Source organism: Triturus cristatus, chromosome 12, assembly GCF_964204655.1.
Source record: "Triturus cristatus chromosome 12, aTriCri1.1, whole genome shotgun sequence".
NCBI classification, from domain to species: domain Eukaryota; kingdom Metazoa; phylum Chordata; class Amphibia; order Caudata; family Salamandridae; genus Triturus; species Triturus cristatus.
Window position 1 is genome coordinate 65458117 of NC_140595.1, and position 19569 is coordinate 65477685.

At 45.4% G+C, this 19569-nt stretch overlaps 1 protein-coding gene across 1 annotated transcript in view; it reads right to left on the reverse strand.

Annotated features, from left to right (window-relative positions):
• Positions 1 to 15213, reverse strand: part of LOC146772499 (uncharacterized) — a 37045-nt gene extending 21832 nt beyond the window's left edge. Inside the window, exon 1 of the mRNA XM_085637004.1 lies at positions 15162 to 15213. The gene's annotated coding sequence lies outside the window, so the exon portion shown is untranslated. The remainder of the gene's footprint in view (positions 1 to 15161) is intronic.
• Between the last annotated feature and the right edge of the window lie 4356 nt (positions 15214 to 19569).

A 19569-nucleotide genomic window follows, 5' to 3' on the forward strand; every position in this document is an offset into this window, starting at 1 on the left:
ATCCTAAGAACTAGTGGATTTTATAACCTCGAGGCATTTGTAATGGAGGGACTCGGGGAACTCTTCTACCCTCGGAAGGGAAAGCTGACGATCTTTTTCATTCCCTGGCACGTTTGGTACTCCTTGTAGTTTTGTACTGTTATCTCTTTGACTTAGGCCAAGACTACAATTCCCAGAATGCATGCGGCTAAATCACCTCGGGACTCGAGAGGAGTTGTGTTTATTGACTAAACTGCTGATTTTGGCACCTGGGTTCTAATCAGGCTTTTAGTCAATCTGGGTAAATTAGATCCAACCGCCCACCGCACCCCCTCGCCTGAAACCTATATATGCAATCTATTTCATATCATTAGGTATTTTTATATATGTCATGCGGGCTCACATTTTTCGGCCTGGTTGTCTTTGGGAGGAGTTGTATAGCACCCAGGAAAGAAACAGGAGAGCTCCTGTCAACAAAAAAACAAACTAAACTAGATTAACGGAGATGATTTGCATATTCATGACTGTCAAAGAATTGGAATTGCATGGTAGGCAAAAAAAGAATGTATTTAGGCCCAGATCTCTGTATTCGAGGTGAATGTTTGGCATTCAGCATTCGGTCCATCAATTGTTCTTTTTGCAGCAGTCAACATGACTGAGCCTGAAGGGTGAGAAGGGGCGATTTGGGCGTGGTGTATGGCAGGGGAATGGAAACCAAGGTCTCTCATTCCAGCACCCCAGGGTGGCACCGCAGAAGTGCTGCACGAAGGGCTGCATCAGACTGCTGCGCAGCTGTAAGGTAGGACACAGCAGAGTGTGGAAAATGAAAGGCCTGTTTGATGTACAGCTCTGATGCTCTGTGAAAGAGGGCTCCGCCAGGCCGAATCACACCAAGGCAGCTCTTCCGTACATTCAGTGGCATGCCGCAAAATGGCGGTGCCCCCTTAAACATGAGATGAGAGGCCCCTGAGCCTCCACTATCTCAGAGATATCCAATGCCCTTGTCCTAACAAGCATTTCCAATGCAACGGTCTCGGTGTTGTTAAAGTTAGAGCTATTGGCATTGCTCATTTGTTTATGTTTTTGTTTTTAAAACATGTAAAGAAACGGCATTGTTATTTACCATGTCAATAGCTTAATCAGTGTGTGTGTAGGTGGCTCTGTGTGTGGGTGCAAATGCAATAGGTCTCGCATTTGAGAGTGATTAAGCTATTGACATTGTAAATAACAATGCCATTTCTTTAAATGTTTTAAAAACAAAAACATAAACAAAAATAATGTCATGAGCAATGCCAATAGCTCTAACTTTACCAATGCCGAGACCATTGCATTGTAAATGCTTGTTCTTTCCTACCTTCTGTTGGAAGACTCTGCTCAAGACCCAGTGAATTTCAAGTGTGCCAAACGTGTTTCTGTTTATCCTAGCTGTGACTCATCAATGTCTAACTTGTTGTAGAAAATCAATAAAATACATTTAAAAAAACAAAAATGTCAGGGTCTCAGGTGAGGTAGGTAGGTAGAGTGTGATAACAAAAAACGGCAGGATTTCTATTGCACACACCTGTAAAGAAAAGGTCATGCTGTTAATTGAAGTACTGAATTTGGGGCGACGAAGGACTCAGGCAGGCCTCATAAGATTCAACATGCAACCTGTCTGTCACACATAGATGTAACCTGCTATTGTTTGATTCATGTAGTCACCAGCCAAGCTGAAAAAAGGAGTGCATTTTTAAACTGAAAATTCCAGGAAATATTTTACTTATTGATGTCTGATTCTTAATCAGTTTTGAGCACCACCGTTGAACTGTAGAGGCGATTTGTGATGACTTGTGATAAACGCTGTATTGCCCAAATGCTTCAGGGCATTAACAGCTGTTAATTTCACTTTTCAAGCTGTGCAAACTCGTCTTTGGCTTGGACACAAAATATTTGAGTGAGCAATCAATATAACCTTATATCCCGTCGCAGCAGGCTCTACCGGCCATTAAAGGCCCACTCCAGCGTTATGCGAGGGCCTTTAACAAGGGAGGGGTCTTTAATGGCTGGTACAGCTCGCTACAGAGGGCTCTAACGCTATTAGAACATTCCCCCCCAGAGGCCAGAATGTTCTCATTTGTAAAACAAAGGCCTCACGGAGTCCAAGGGGGTTGAAATCCCTGAAACCTTTGTTAAACATTGGAATGTTGATGCTCCGGACATCTACCGCCCATTAGAAGTCCGGAGACTGTTTTCAATGGGATGCTCAACATTCCAATGTTCTAATGGCACTTAATGCCCTCATCAGAGTGTTTTGACAGTTGTGAACACCAACAGGTGAAGATAATATCTCTAATGTCATCAGCTGCAGGTCTAATTGCAGGTAAGCCCTGGGACTGCACAAGAATACAGATTATTCCATCAGGTCAAGATTTTAGATCTCGGCCAAAACACAGAGATGCATTTCTGTTCCGCCCCGCTCCCCGCTCCCTGCCGCTGCTCCCCCGCGGCCCCGCCCCCGTTCTTTCTTCTGTACACCCGCTCCCCTTCCCATTCGCCACCCCGCTCCCGCCTCCCAGCTGCTCCTCCCTCCCACTTCGTTGTTTATGGCGGAGTCCACACGTACGCGCAGCATTCACGCGCAGCGGGCGCGCCAATTGCGCGCTGAAGGCGCGCCAAAGGCAAGCACGTCTACGCCCGTCCGCGCCTGGACCGTGCCCAGCGCCAGGACCCCTGATCCTCGTCGATGCCAGCGCACCCGATGAACTTACAACACCACCACCCTCCACGCAGTCAACGCCAGCCGAAACACCGCCTGCTACCAAGCCACCCCGAGGCGCACACACGGGCCCTTCACCTGCCAAGCCTGCCAATTCACCTGCCTCAGGACCTACCCGGCACCCGCCAAGCCAAGCACCAGCAACAACCACCTCAAGTGCATCCTGCTCAACACCCGCTCCGTCCACAGACACGCCGTCGAACTCTGGAACCTCCTCGACACAACATCACCAGACGTTGCCTTCCTCACGGAAACCTGGATGAACGCCTCCTCAGCCCCCGACATCGCCATAGCCATCCCGGAGGGCTACAAGATCACCCGGAAGGACCGCATCAAACAAACCGGAGGAGGCATCGCCATCGTCCACAGAAACACCATCCGCATCACGACCAACTCCGACGACACCCTCACCGCCGCCGAACACATTCACTTCCAGATCCACACAGACCCCAAGACCACCCTCAGAGGCACCCTCATCTACAGACCCCCGGGACCACGCACACAATTCAGCGAAGTCATCGCAGACTTCGTCAGTCCACACGCCCTCACCTCCACAGACTACATCCTCCTAGGGGACCTCAACTTCCACCTGGAGAACAACAAGGACTGCAACACCGCCGCCCTGCTGGACAACCTCGCCAACCTCGGACTCATGCAACTGGTGAACACCCCCACCCACTACGCCGGCCACATGCTTGACCCCGTCTTCTCCTCCAGCAAGCACATCTCCTTCAGCCACTCCACCGGACTACACTGGACAGACCACAGCTGCGTCCACTTCAACTTCAGGAGAACCACGACCCACCACCACCCGCAACAGGTTCCCCGCAGAAGCTGGAGCAAGATCACCGCCGACCAGCTCACAACCTCCCTCAGCCAGAACCCTCCCACCATCACGACGGACCCCAACGAAGCAGCCCGCAACCTCACACAGTGGCTCACCGACTGTGCCGACGAACTCGCACCACTGAAGAACCCCCCCAGCAGACCCGGCAGCAGGAAAGCCTCGTGGTTTACCAACGACCTCAAAAACTCCAAGAAAACCTGCCGCACCCTCGAGAAAGCTTGGCGCCATGACCAGACAACAGAACGCATGACCGCCCTCAAGAACGCCACCCGCAAACACCACCAGCTGATCCGCACCACCAAGAAGACAGCATTCAAAGAACGACTGGACAACAAACCCACAACAGCAAGGAGCTTTTCAGCATCGTCAAAGAGCTCTCCAACCCCAGTGCCTGCAACAACGACATCACCCCCTCGCAAGACCTCTGCGACTCTCTCGCCTCGTTCTTCCACCGCAAGTTCGCCGACCTACACAACAGCTTCGGCGCGCTGACCTCGCACCCAACCACCGAACCAGCGCCCCCCACCACCACCCTCTGCACCTGGACCCCTGTCAGCACCGAAGACACCACCCGCATGATGAACACCATCCACTCCGGCTCCCCTACCGACCCCTGCCCACACCCCATCTTCAACAAAGCCGACTCCATCATCGCACCCCAACTCCGGAACATCATCAACAGCTCCTTCGCATCCGCCACCTACCCGGAGAGCTGGAAACATGCCGAGCTGAGCGCCTTCCTGAAGAAACCCACCGCGGACCCCACGGACCTCAAGAACTTCCGCCCCATCTCGCTCCTCCCCTTTCCAGCCAAAGTCATCGAGAAGACCGTCAACAGACAACTCTCCGCCTTCCTCGAGACCAACGGTTCCCTCGACCCCTCACAGTCCGGCTTCCGAGCAAACCACAGCACCGAGACCGCCCTCATCGCAGCCACCAACGACATCAGGTCCCTTCTCGACAACGGGGAAACGGCCGCCCTCATCCTCCTGGACCTCTCAGCAGCCTTTGACACCGTATGCCACCACACCCTGACACAAAGCCCCAGCAACACTGGAATCCAAGGAGCGGCACTGCTGTGGATCATCTCGTTCCTCGCCGGAAGAACCCAGAGAGTCCGCCTCCCCCCGTTCCGATCCGCGACCACCGAAGTCATCTGCGGCGTCCCGCAAGGATCCGCACTCAGCCCCACCCTCTTCAACATCTACATGAGCCGTCTCGCAGCCATCGCCCGCCAACACAACCTCAACATCATCTCCTACGCCGACGACACCCAGCTGATCCTCTCCCTCACCAACGACCCCGCCACCGCCAAAGCCAACCTCCAGGAAGGAATGAGAGACGTCGCAGAATGGATGAAGAGCAGCCGTCTGAAACTGAACTCAGACAAGACGGAAGTCCTCATCCTCGGACCATCTCCCTCCGCCTGGGACGACTCCTGGTGGCCCCCTGCCCTGGGCAGCGCACCCAAGCCAACGGACCACGCACGCAACATGCTCAGACGTGAGTCCCGTGCTCTCCATGCCACTGGAATCAAGCTATCCTGGCTGAAGAGGGGTGAAACCCCGAAACCGGTCCTAGGATTAACCCCGGGCGTAGCACTACGCTTCGCCCACGTAGTGTACGTAGCGCTGCCTGCTTCGCACTTTCCGAAGTAGGCGAAGCAGGGCAGCGCTACGCACACGCCGAGGGCGAAGCGTAGCTGCTTGCCACCCGCCACCCACCTCCCGCCCGCCCTTCTTTTAAATATATGAGCAATGAAAAATAAAGTAAAGTAAGTCGACTTACCCGTAAGCGCGGCGTCTCCGGGGCTCACTCTTTCAGTTTCTAATTTCTTCTGGCAAATGCGCATGCGCGGACACCCGCGCATGCGCATTTCTCGCGAGAAATGCGCATGCGCGGGCGTCCGCGCATGCGCATTTGCCAGAAGAAATTAGAAACTGAAAGAGGGAGCCCCGGAGACGCCGCGCTTACGGGTAAGTCGACTTACTTTTACTTTATTTTTCATTGCTTATAATATTTAAAAGAATGGCGGGTGGGAGGTGGGTGGCACGTAGTGGGGCTACGCGAAGCGCGTAGTGTGCGTAGATTTGGGCACACTACGTGCTGCTTCACGTAGCCCCACTACGCCCACTACGCCCACCCTTACCTAGGATGCTTGTTTCCAGTCCAGGGAGGACCTGGCTTGGCAGTTCGGGCTGGACTGTTCCCATGAGGCACAGGGTCAAGACTGATTTGCATATGGCTGGGTTCAAACTGGAATGGCATGGTGAGCAAAAAAACGATGGATTTAGGCCCAGATCGCTGTACTTGGGTGAATGTATGACATTGTTCTGCATTCTGTCCATCAATTGTTGTTTTTGCATTTGCCCCTGCCCTGGGCAGCGCACCCAAGCCAATGGACCACGCACGCAACCTGGGCTTCATCCTGGACTACTCCCTCACGATGACCAAGCAAGTGAACGCCGTCTCATCATCCTGCTTCAACACCCTGCGCATGCTCCGAAAGATCTTCCGATGGATCCCCACCGAAACCAGGAAGATGGTCACTCAGGCCCTCGCGACCAGCCGCCTGGACTACGGGAACACCCTCTACGCTGGAACCACAGCAAAACTCCAGAAAAGACTCCAGCGCATTCAGAACGCCTCAGCACGACTCATCCTGGCTCCCCGTCAACAAAAGGATCACGTTCAGACTCCTCACCCACGCACACAAGGCTCTCCACGACATGGGCCCGAAGTACCTCAACAGCTGCCTCACATTCTACACACCCACCCGCCAGCTCCGATCCGCCAGCCTCGCCCTCGCCTCCGTCCGAAGATTCCGGAAATCTACCGTCAGAGGAAGATCCTTCTCCTACCTGGCAGCCAAGACATGGAACTCCCTCCCCACCCACCTACGGATGACCCAGGACCATCTCTCCTTCAGGAAACAACTCAAGACCTGGCTGTTCGAGCAGTAGCACCCCCCCCCCTCAGCGCCTTGAGACCCTTACGGGTGAGTAGCGCGCTTTACAAATTTGGTGATTGATTGATTCTGGATGTAGGGTATGTGGTTACGCAGCGGTAAAGTGCAATTTTCCTCAAACGATTACATAGGCTTATTGAGTAGTCTTTCTCCAGCCCTGGAATTTTGTCAAAGATTCCGCAAGTATTTTAAGAAATGTTTCAAAAGTAGTAATTGTGCACTGTCCAAAGTACTGCCCTGAGGGCGCTGCTTTAGGCAAAAAACTAGGAATACCTCTTTTTTAATAAATATAATTGACAGGTGTGTAACTACAATCAAGGGGCAAGGAGTGGGGAATCAGTGAGGCTACTTCTGTGAAATTGTGTTGATGCAGCCCTTGTTGGTGACTGCCACAGTGCAGCTTTTCCTTGGTTGTTCTACACACGTGAGTATGCTCTTAGCATGGTGTAAGCTGCCACCTCTCCTGCAGAGAAGTCTTGTTCGAACAATTCAGTGTTCTATCTGATGGCGCCATCTAGAGGCTATTTCCTGCATTTGATGTCTGTTAACATGCTTCTTAAGGCATTTCGGGCCTTATTTACAAGCCCCTTTCGCCGCCGGTGTGTCACTTTTAATATGGGAAAAAGTTGCTTGATATGAGCCGGTTGCAGGCGGGGCACTTAGTTTTCCTCATCAGACTTTGACCCAGGGCAAGATAGAAAAAAATGCACAAAAGGGTGGAAGAAGAAGGCAAGAAAGATGGAAAAACAGTGACAAAGAAAGAAAGCAGGATAAAGGGGCAGGGAGTGTCTGGTGGTGGATAAAAGAGACATGAGGGGGAATCAAAACTATACGTCTTGGTTTTCGGTGCACCTGACACTGGATAGCGCTGAACACAGGCTTCTGTGCAAAACCCAGGGCCCCGGCATTTTTTAGTTTACAAATTAAGAACTGGCAATTCATCCTCTTCAAACCCATCTTCTAAAAGGAAATTCAAAAGTGCCAAAGCTGACAAAGTACAATTAAAAAAAACGTACTGCAATAGGCCTCCAACTGCACTAAACGCTTCGATTCCACAGACACTGTGCACAGATGCGACACCAAATTTACGTTAAGCTACTAGGGCCATATGTAGGTAACATAACATTTACCGATTCATAAATACCGAATTTTACCGATTCGGTATTTATGAATCGGTAAATGGTATGTAGGTAATTAATCGGTAATCATTACCGATTCGGTAAATATCGGTATTTATGAATCGGTATTTACCGAATCGGTAATAATGCATCCCTTCCCATTGATTCCTATGAGCCTGGAGGCCCATAGGAATGAATGGGAAGCCAGTTACTATTACTGATTCGGTAAATACCGAATCGGTAATAGGGGAGGCATTATCATGGGTGGCAGGGTGTCACATTGACACCCTGTTGCACCCCTGATTCGTGCATGTGTGCACATGCGGCGCACATACATGCCCTATGTCTGCCACATGGCACTTCACAAATTGCACAATAATGCTTTTTTAAAGGTATTCGTCATTTACCATCAACTTGTAGTTGGTGGTAAATAACGAATCCAGACACCAATTATGCACTCACTTGAGTGCCCCCTACATAGCATTTCTGGATTCGGCATTTACCGAATCGGTATTTTACCGATTTCTTAAATTCCGATTCGGTAAATACCGAATCCAGAAATCAGCCACCTACATCTCAAGTGCCTCAATACCGGTCGGTAACGGGATATTTACCGAATTTCGGTCGTTACCGACCGGTATTTGGCTTCCTACATATGGCCCTATCTGCCTGATATCACCTGGGTACTAGAGACCCAACATACCGAGGTGGGTGCCTTATAATAACTCATTTAAAAGACTTCATAAGGTGGTTCTGTTTCAATGCAGGGGAAATGAAGTCTTGAACATTGTAAATATACTTGTAAATGTAATAAAATGCCCCTCAGCAGTTTAGTTCCATGAAATATTTATGTTTTTTCAGGTGAGACTTCTGGTTGGCGGGGACACTGGGCTCACTAACTGATTACTAAACTGGAGTTATTTCTCTTTTCTGAATGTTTACTTGTTCTTTACTGTGCATCTTTTATGTTTTTTTAAACCGAATAAAGATTATTGCATTGAATTGAATTGAATTAGTTACAGGTTATTGTGATTTCAAAAGTAGTCCCAGAAAGCCCGATTTACGACAACAGTCATCAATTTCACTATGCGTAGTGTACACCTAGGAATGTTTATAATTCAGTGTTTTCACAAAACTTTGTGACTCATCAGTGATGGACTTGTGCAGGTTTTAACATTCCCATTGAAGAGTATGGTGTTCATGACCTTTCCTGTCACATGCTTATTTTCCTAACACTGTATATACGTAATTTATGCATTACCTACTTTTTGAAAGGGCGAGATTAAGAGTGTTAAGAAAGTATGCCTCAATGTAAATACTTTTTCTTGCAATGCCTTTCCTTCCCACGCGCTTTCTTATTACATGGGTTATACTGGTGCATTTTCCAACATTTTCCTCACCACATATGCCTGAATCATGCATGTGTAAATTAGAAGTCAACATATAAGTGATCAATTTATTCGAAAATGTTTGTGAATAAGCACAAAGATATACCTGAGTGGTTACCTGAGTTCTAGTGCAATTCCTGAGCCTTACTCACACCCCAGTATGAACTTTCTTACTTATGCATAATTTGCATAATATGCATAAGTACGTTTATGCATGGTTTATGCGTAATTTTAATACTAGCCTCATATTTGAAACAAATAATATACTTGGATGTATAACTTAGACATTTGTGTCTTTGTATTTTATAAATCTCTTATCCACACTGAAATTACAACTATCCAGGACTGTTTAACATAGTAAATGGTAGAGGTTTTGGCCCAGAGTTATTGAATGCAGGCGCTCACACAATGCAAAAAGATGGTTTGCAAAGCAAAGCAACCATCAGCATTAAGCTACTAAAACATGTAAGAATGCATAAAGCTAAAACAGCATTATGTCGTGGACCACAAAACTTGGCCTGGGCAAAATTTCAATTATTCTGTCGTAATTCGTATAATTGTTATGTGAAGTTCCTGAAATGACGCCACTTTGTGTAATGCGCAATTCGCTGTTAAAATTTACCGCAAACGGTGCCATCTGCGGTAAAAAAAGTATAATCGGCAACTGGGAGCACAGTTGTTTTCTGTCTTGCTTTCAGTGCGCAGGGCTTTTGTTTCAGTTCATCCTCACTCCAAACTGATGGTTGAACACATTTCTCACTAAAATATAGTGTGATATGACATATTTTCATTTTGCGTAATTTTGCCATAATTAAGCAAAAGCAGACTGCTGGAATTTTGCACATCCCTACAAGAAACCCTTAATAAACTATGCAACAAGGGCATAAAGGGGGTTGGGGAACAGGCTCTTACTAAACACCCTGCTGCACAATCTTTCCTGTTCACATAACACATCTTTGTGTATTCTGGCTGGAATGTTCCTGTGGGAGAAGGGTCGACTGATTTGCTTATGGCGGGGTCCAAACTGGCGAGGCAAGGTGTGAGTAATGACCAGTGGCTGTGATTAATTCAAGAATTCCATCCATTAAATTTTGTATACTTCAATGTGATGCCCTAAGTGGCATCGACAGGCACAGGTGTGGGTCCCTTGCGAATATATGACATTACAATGCAAAGAATTACAATGCATGCTTTTACAACGTGGTTTTTACTTCGCGATTACCATTACATTGCATGATTTTACAACGCATGCCATTGCAACGCATTTTTAAAAACTACCATTACAACGCATTCCATTACAGCGCATACCTTTACAACGCATAGCATTTCAACGCATAATACTTTTAGGACAATAGTAGGGTAAGTGTTGGATAGTGTCGGAGTGAAAATTACTATCCCTACTCCTGTGAGTACAACAGTAGGGGAAGTGTTGGATTGTGTAGGGGTAAAAATTACTATTCCCACTCCAGTTAGTGCAACAGTAGGGTAAGTGTTGGATAGTGTAGGGGTAAAAATTACTATCCCCACGCCTGTGAGTGCAACAGTAGGGAAAGTTTTGGATAGTGTAGGGGTAAGAATTATTATTCCCATCCATCTCAAAAACCATACCCACCCTAAAACAAAAAAATCTCAATTACTTACCTTATAATGCGTTGTAATGGCATGCGTTCGAATGGTATGCGCTGTAATGGCATGCGTTGTAGTAAAATGCGTTGTAACAGCTGCGTTGTAATGGCATGCGATGTAAAGGCAGTTGCGTTGTAACAGCTGTGTTGCAAAAGCAGTGCGATTTAATGACTGCGTTGTAATGGATGTTTCCCATCCCTTGCTCACTGTGCCACTGAAACCAAGCTACACTCAACTAATGAGCCCCAATCAAGGCAAAACCAGTGATGGGTTGCATGTGTTCCTGTTCTGGTAGGACCCGGCATGACAGTTCAGGATGTACCGTTCCCATTGGAGCAGGGTCAAGACTGATTTCAACGCTGCTGAGTCCGAACTGAGGTGGTACGGTGTGCAAAAGTAAGATGGTTCTGATATGCTATCCAGAGCAGAGTTATCATGATTACAAGCGTTCCTTTGATCACCTTTTGTGTGTTTGTTGTAATTCCCATAACCCTGTGAGCATAAATCCTTAAATACTCACATGGGTAGAATAAATGTATAGATTTATTGTACATAAACATCATTGGATATATTGTGACTGAAACCAACACGGAGAAAATGTTGCAGGTGCAGACAGGACCCATGAAGAAGAGCAGGTTTGTCCTTCAAATTATTATAAACTCCCAGGCGCTGAGCAAGTTACTTGAGACTTTTCACTTACCACTGCTGAGCATGAGAGCGACGCTCAATAGATCAGAAGTGGTGTCATTTGTAATTTGAAAATAACGCGGGGCTTTGACTCACTTACCCCTTTGAGGTGTTGCAGTGGACCAAAAATGATGGACTGAGATGCCGCCCAAGTATTTACCTGAGTTTCTGATTATTTCAAGCACTCCACTCATCACTTTTCTGTTTTCCACAGTGCTGTGGATATACCCAGACGTGGCTTCAATTCTGAGTGTAGCACCGGTCTCAAGCGATAGCTTACTGACAAGACCTAAGTAGGCCAAAACTGGTCTGGGGTTGCTCATGTTCCTGTTTGAAGGGGACCTTTCTGGCACCTTTGAGCTGGACTGTCCCTACTGGAGCAGGACCAAGGCTGATTTGCATTTGGCGGGTTCGAGTCTGAGCTGGAACTGTGGCCAAAAAATGATGGGGCAGAGTAAGCCCTGGGTACTTACCAGGGGATGAGATTAATTCAGGCATTCCACCCACCCTGTTTTTATCTTCCACACTTACCATTAGTGTGTTCAAACTAACAATTAAAAAGAGTTATTATGAGATGATAGGTGGTAGCCCATAAACATGCTACGTAATTCTGGAACATATTTAAGGGTGTTTTTAGTTTTAGCGTTGGAAAGTATTACACCTTCTATTAACTATTACAATGATCAGAATTTTTGTACATACTAAAAATGTTTGTTATATTTATGTGTAGTTTTAATTAGTGCTATTAACACCTGAATGGGTGACTAAGCTCTTTACATGAGAAAAAATACCATTACATCCATAACAACTGATGGTTCATTACTTTACATTGTACTGATGGCTGGTTGTAGGTCTTCAGCAGCTAAAGTTTACTTTCAGTTTATGTTTTTGAAAAATTACTGTAAATTGCATTTCACCTTAAACATAACCAGTGAAGAGAAACTTCCTGTAAATATGCTAGAGTAGGCAGGAATCCTTGCCACACGGTGAATAATAAAGGGGTGATTACGAGTTTGACGGACGGGTTGATCCATCACAGACGTGACGCAGTGGCGTAAAGAAAGTTCAAGGGGCCGCCCTGCAATGTACACGGAGGGGCCCCCTCTCCGGATTTAAAACAGAGCGCTCAGGTTTAAGTACTGTGCTGAGGGGGCCCCGTGCAGCTCAGGGGGCCCCCCCGCAACGCGGGGGATGCGGGGTCTGTGTTACGCTCCTGACGTGACGAGGTCCAGTATATCCAATGGAATATATTGGAGCTCCTAATACGGCGGACGGGATATCCGTCACGTTTGTGATGGAGTAACTCTTCCGCCAAACTCGTAATCAGGCACTAAGTGTTTTACCCACTCAAGCCACAAAATCTACCACCTTCAAAATAATAATCTTTAGAGACAGAATTCACAAAATGTTTTGCTCACCAAAGTTTCACCTAGACGCACAGAAGGTATAAATTTCAAGCATAAAGTGCAGAGCCTTATTTATTATTGTTATTATTAGTAGTAGTAATAACTGTTTTTATTCAACTCTTCAACCTGCACTTCTGCAATTTCTAAGCACTTCAATTAACAATATTAGTTTAATGAAACTCAATTTATAGAACATTCGAAAGCCGAACAATGGAGGGCTGAATAAGTGACCTTATTTCACAGATGAACATGAACCTCACTGAACAATCCTTCTGGCCTGGAACAGGGACTTCGGGCCAGATGCATCAAAAAAATGTTTTGCGATTCCCTAATTGGGGAATCGCAAAACGGCATGCATAAAAGTGTGCAGTACACTTTCTGCGATTCCTAAAGGAAAACGAGATGCTTTACAAAAAGAAAAATGAAAAGTTTTCCTTTCATTTTTTAACCCGTTGACCGCGGCGCGAATTCCGCCGCGGTGCTGGTGATTTTTGACTGGGCGTGGTTAGGACGGCCGCCGGCCGTCCTCCGCACACGTCCACCGTGACGTCGGAAGGCTGGGGCCGTCCGACGCACGCAAAGGGTTAATAGCAGGCTGTGGTCCGTGAGACCGCTGCCTGCTCTCAAAAATGCTTTTACAAACATTCACATTTGCAAATGAGTTACCACCTACTTGAAGTAGATGGTAATATGCAAATGTTTTGCGACCGCATTCACGGTCAAAAAACATTCATCCATACTGTTAGGATTCACTATTTGGCAGGGACGCAATAAAACACGCCCCTTCCAAATAGCGAATCGCAAACCCATTTTGCGATTCGGTAACAGGTTACTGGATCGCAAAATTGGGTTTGATAAATCGCAAAAGCATTTTTTGTAATCGCAAACGGGCCGATTCTGCGTATCGGTCCGTTAGCGAGGAACAAAATGCTTGATGCATCTGGCCCTAAGAGCCTACTGAGAAAACCGGGGTCACTCAGGAACCTTCCATTTGTTGGTATTCACAAGCACGGCAAACTTTAGTTTACACGAAATGTACACATTTACATATGGCACCTAAAATGTCTGAGTAAGTGTGCGAAATAGAAATAAAGTTCCCCCAATACCCCTGTATTATATCCGGGTGCAGTGGAAGAAATTTCTACGCCTGAAAAACAGATTATTTAAGTGGAGAAAAATAAAAAATACTAATTATTCACGCTTGAATTTTGTGCTTCCTTTGTCTAATATGCCACAGCACTTTAGATTTTTAAGTGTGCATGGAAATATAGGACTTGTGTAGATTGAGACACCCTCCTGTGATTTCTGTCAATTTTCACATACGCTGGAATATAAGCAAAGTTTGTGTATGATTCTCCAAGAAATTGTAATATTTACACCTACAACTGACAGGATCTCACGAGATTTCACAAAGGTTCTGTAGTCCTCCTAGAAAGCAGCAAGAGGTATCCCTTTTCAGAAGCACCGAAGGAACCTATTTTGAATTCCATTTTACATCCAGGTGAATCCTCTTCCGAATGTGTTAATATGCAGTTGTGTGGGTGAAAAACTGCTTTGCATTTGCACTATTTTTTCCCAGTGAGGCAACTCCTTATTCCGCACCCCCATAAATTTTGGTGCATTTTCTGACCATTTCCACCTTAGGAACCGATTTACCGCCTTTGACAGGAGTAAATATCCATCCATTTCCATGGTGGCATTGGATGATGGAAAATTTTGCAAATACGCACACCTTGAGGGAGCGTAAACCTTTAAGCGTGACTCTGCCCCTGAAACGCCACCTCACAACTATGAGGGCAGATTTTATCGCACATAATATCATACCATACTCAGGACATACTAAGTGTGATCAAATTTAATTACCATTGCAAATTTACGTTTTAAAATTTTCCAAAGTGAATTTGCACTTGCATAGAAAGCCATCTATGTCTGTAGGTTGAAGTTAGACGTGCCAATGCAGTTGTGAGTCGGGCTCTTTGTGCATAAGTCTTTCTGCATATTTTACACGCCAGTACCTATATGTTTTTAGCTAGCCCTTTACATTAAAGTGCCACAGCTTCAAAGCTCTGTAAGTAAACTACATCACTAGTACCTATTCAGTGGAACTCGTCACAGCGAACCAGCATTTCAGTGTAGCACACATGTTAATTCAGGCTGCAAACAAATCTCTGCATTACATACATTAACCCACTGAGCTGTCACACCAGCAGTACGAAGGCTGCCCCTTATCCTGTCCTATATCATTTTAGCCCACTGGCTTTAAGACCGGTTTAAAATCTTTAAATGCTGGGAGGACAGGTTTCAAGCAGACACACAAACCAACAATTATTTAAAAATGCAAAAACATTTTCCATCTCAAGACACAGAGTTAATTATTTTCTATTTACCTGAGTCGCGAAGACTTGCTGCTGACTGTCCTACTTTGGAGAAGTTTCAGAAAGTATTTGCTGAATGTGCTTTAGTTTTTTTGCTGCTGGAGATTAAAATACCGAGCAGCGAGTAGGAAGGAGGGCTCGAAGGAAGGAGGCTACATATGGAAGGCAGCCTGGCCGGCTGCGGCTGAAGCTGCGGCTTCACAGGAGAAACTCAGTTCTGTCACTGAAAAGAGGAGGACGGCGAGTGTCATCCAAGCCAGGGCTGTCGGGGAGAGCTGGCTTCTCGTGCAGGTCTAAAGGGGCGCTTAGTCCTAGCATTAAGAGGGAGACCTCGCGCCTCATTCCAACAGGGCCCGTGTTTTAGGAGGTAATACCGCACCGGCAAATACCAATGCCGCTGGGGGAGAATTTATAGGGTGCTCAATTACCGCCCCCAGTCGAGTTCCTCTGTCAGAATGGGGGAACTTGAATGTACAGGGTTTATTGCTTGTAATTACAGTTTTGTAAAGCCCGGCTTATCACCCCTAGCTGTATCAAGGCGCTGGGGGCAGTCGCGGAGATTAAGTGAGCTATTGCCCAGAGTCACATGATGCTGAGCTGAGCTGGTCGAACCGTGAGCCCCGCGCTCCAGTCTGCGACTCTGGCCGCTGCGCCGCACCTCTCACCTACATACTGTTTGTAATGAGGGCCTTTATCTCATGGTAGGTAATGGGGGCTTTACCAGACATGGGTCAAAGGCAAAGCATAAAGGCTGCCTTCTGCAGGACAGTTAAGGGGCCCTCGACCACCTATATTCCTAATGCCCCATGTCTCGTGCCTCACATTCCTTCTCCTCTTCACCACTCATGCATCACCTCTTCCCTAGGTCGTCGAAGTGGGAAGCCAGGGGGGACAGAGTTTCTCAGGCCCTGCTCTTTTTCAGGGCCCCTCGCTTGTGCTGCAGAATCAGTTTTATGTATTTTGAAGCAGCAAGCCTGCAGTTTACTCATGGCTGCTAACATGGCTTCAATGAATTGAGGGTTCAAGATGCCGATATGTGTGCCCGGCTTGACAGTTATGTCCCAGGCATGTAAACTCTTATGACTTGCATGCCTCCTTCTAGGATATAGGCCTGTACAATTGACAGAGTATAAACTTTCAAAGATGTGAATGAAAGATTACGCTAAGATCTCAACAGATCTATGCCCAGACGTGGGTCCCTTGCTCACTGTGGATTCAAGCTAGCCTGGCTGATGAAGGGTTAGACCCAGAAACCAGTCCTAGGAAGCTTGTTTCTGGTCCAGGCAGGACCTGGCTTGGCAGTTCGGTCTGGACTGTTCCCATGAGGCACAGGGTCAAGACTAATTTGCCTTTGGCTGGGTCTAAACTGGGGTGGCATGGTGAGCAAAAAAATGATTGGATTCAACCCAGATCTCTTGACTGGGGGTGAACGTATGATTTAGTTCAGCATTCCCTCAACAGCAGGCACACCAACCACCAGCTCTAGCCGACAATTATTGGAATGTAAGACCTAGTGGGTACCACCCAAGGGAGGAGCCTGAAAACTAAAATACCCTCCACTTTGAAACAAATCACACTAAAGGATGGAGCAAAACCAGTAAGAACAGAGTGTGGCCTATTTACAAACTTACATCACTTACAAATGCGAGGAATTCACAAATTGAATCCTTGCTACAAGTGTGGAGAGTTTTTCAAGGCATGGTTAAAATTGGAAGTTTGTGATAGGCCACAAACAGTACATTTGCAGGCATTCACATTTCACTATCCAGACTAGAAAGGGTTGTATGTTTACTCCAGCCATGGGCTGGCAGAAACCCCTTTCCAAGACGGGATGAGGAATGGTTCAGCCCCATATTTAGTGGGGGTATACAGAAAGGGGTTCTGCATGGAGAAAACCTGCCAGCCAAGTAAGATCCATACAAACGAAAGGGCACCACAAAAAGAAAATTACATGGTTGTTTTCATACAGATTTCAATCGGACTTTGTGATAGCAGAAAATAGTAAAGTTACACCTGGACATAGGTTTAAATATCAGAGTATAGCTGTATGTAATACAAACTGAATTTCATAGTACATAAAGTAGTACTAAATTACAGGTAAAACACAGTTCACAAACCTATAGGTGAAAACGCCACCTTTTCTATGTGGGGATCCTGACACGCATAAGTTTACTGCTTAGTAATACATGTGGGAGGGATCGGGGAGTGACGGGAAAATGGGGAATACTTACCACTAAATGAGAGGGGTTTAGGGAGATGGAAGAAGGGGTTTAGGTAACCTAAGGAGCGGTTTCGGGAGGGACAGACACCCACCCACAAAACAGTACGACCATTGCTATTCACTAACTGAGTTACTACAGACAAAAAGAGCCCAAAACAGTAGTATATGTACTCAAGCTCAGACCTGCCGTAAGTCCAGCACAACACACGGACAACCTCTGGCACTGCAACACCCTCCCAATAAAAATAACAGCGGTAGGGACTCAAAATAGAACCCCTTAGGGAATCATGTTTAAATTAATTTATTTATTTTGAGTTTGTAAAAATATGTATGACTATTATTTAATTTTAAGAAAAGCTATATATAAAAAAATATATTATTTAATGTTCACATATTTAGTCAACTTTAATTTAAAAATAAGTGCATATTTAATTCAAAAAATATATTTACATTAATTGAAAATAATGTTATGCATACATTTTTGTAGCTTTTAATATATAATACATTATTATAAACATTTTATTTTAGGATTTTTTGAATAAACATTTACAGAAAATGTTTTAATGTAATTCAATATATTTAAATTAATTAAATATTAGATTCACAATTATGTTGAAAGTGTTGCAGCCTTTTTAATTTTGTTCTCTGTTTACAAAAAGTATTTACAATTAATTTACAATAATATTGAGCTTTTTCACTATTTCTCTCAATTAAGTAAACATTTTAAATGTTCCCAATACTTTACCATAGGGATATATCTGCCCCAATGGTGGACAATTCCACCTACATGTGAAAAGTCAATATTAGTAACTTTACACTCATAAATTTGGCTCCACTCTCCCTTCAGGGGGTGGAGATATTTAAGTCTACACTTTGTAGTAAAATTACATTTTGAAATGGAGTATAGTCAAAAGCAGTAAATGTACTGCACAGTTTAATAGTACATTTATACATGTAGATGTATTCTCTTTGTGAATAGAGTCCAATCTTAATAGATTCAACTGGCATCAACCCAGAGGTACAAAGCCATTTAGCAGTCACAAACCCTACACTTGTCTAAATTACAGGGTATACAAACGGTAAACTGCTTTTTGGAATGTACCAACCCCATTTTGTGATAGGTTACGGAATTGCAAAGTGCGTTTAGGAGACCATGGCAAACCAGTTTTTAAAAGGGGTGTGTGTTTAAGTTGTCCCTTCCAAGCATCGATTTGTTACGGTATGTATAAATGTTTTGAAACAAAATGGAACATTTAATTTGTACTGACTCCCAACACAGGCTGGTAAGTCATTCTCACAAGAGGACCAGGAGACCACAGTCTACTCTCTAATAAACTTTCCTTTGAGGACACTAGGCTGCGTAACATTTTTTTTAGAAACAATCACAGACATGGTAGTCCAGCGGGCCACCATTCCGGTGAGGGCCACCAATCATAGTGAGTCACAATTTGAGACCTACCTCATGAATATTGATGAGGTATGTCAGATTGTAACCACTGCGATTCATTAGTTCTAGGTTAACAATCATTAGGTTAATGATAATTATTTTAAATGAATATGCATTATTTCACATTAAAAAGTCTTTTTTTTTTTAATTAATACATTTGTTTATGTTTCCCTATAATTTACCATAAAGAGATCGCCGCCCCAGTGGCAGAGGATTTAGCCTACATGTGAAAGCAACTAGTAGTAACATTACAGTGATAAATTCTGTGTTAGACGTCTCCTTTGTTTACCTTTGTGTGAACAGGGCCAAATGAGTTTGAAGCTTCTATACATAGTTTTCAAGAATGAGGTCCACGTTTACTAAAGTGTTGCGAGAATGTTTTTGTGAAGCAACGCGATGCAAAAGATGGCACCAATCAGTTGCCATTTCAAAGGTTACCACGCACAGTGCTATATTGCGTTGAGTAGTTAAAGCCCCCTCGTGAACGTTAGCAAATGCGGACCACAATGCCTAAAAAACAAGCATTGGCATAGCCAATAGGTCTCACCTTTGGGACCTTATAAGTGTTTAGCCATGCAACAGTTAATGTTGTTGGACCAAGGATATTGTGCAGCATAACTAAATACTTATAAGGTCCCAAAAGCGTGACCTATTGTATTTGCCAATGCTTGTTCATGATACTGTCTCAAAGGGTAGGTTAGACTCGCATGGTAATTGCTAACAAGGAAGTGGAAACAGTAGACACACTAGTC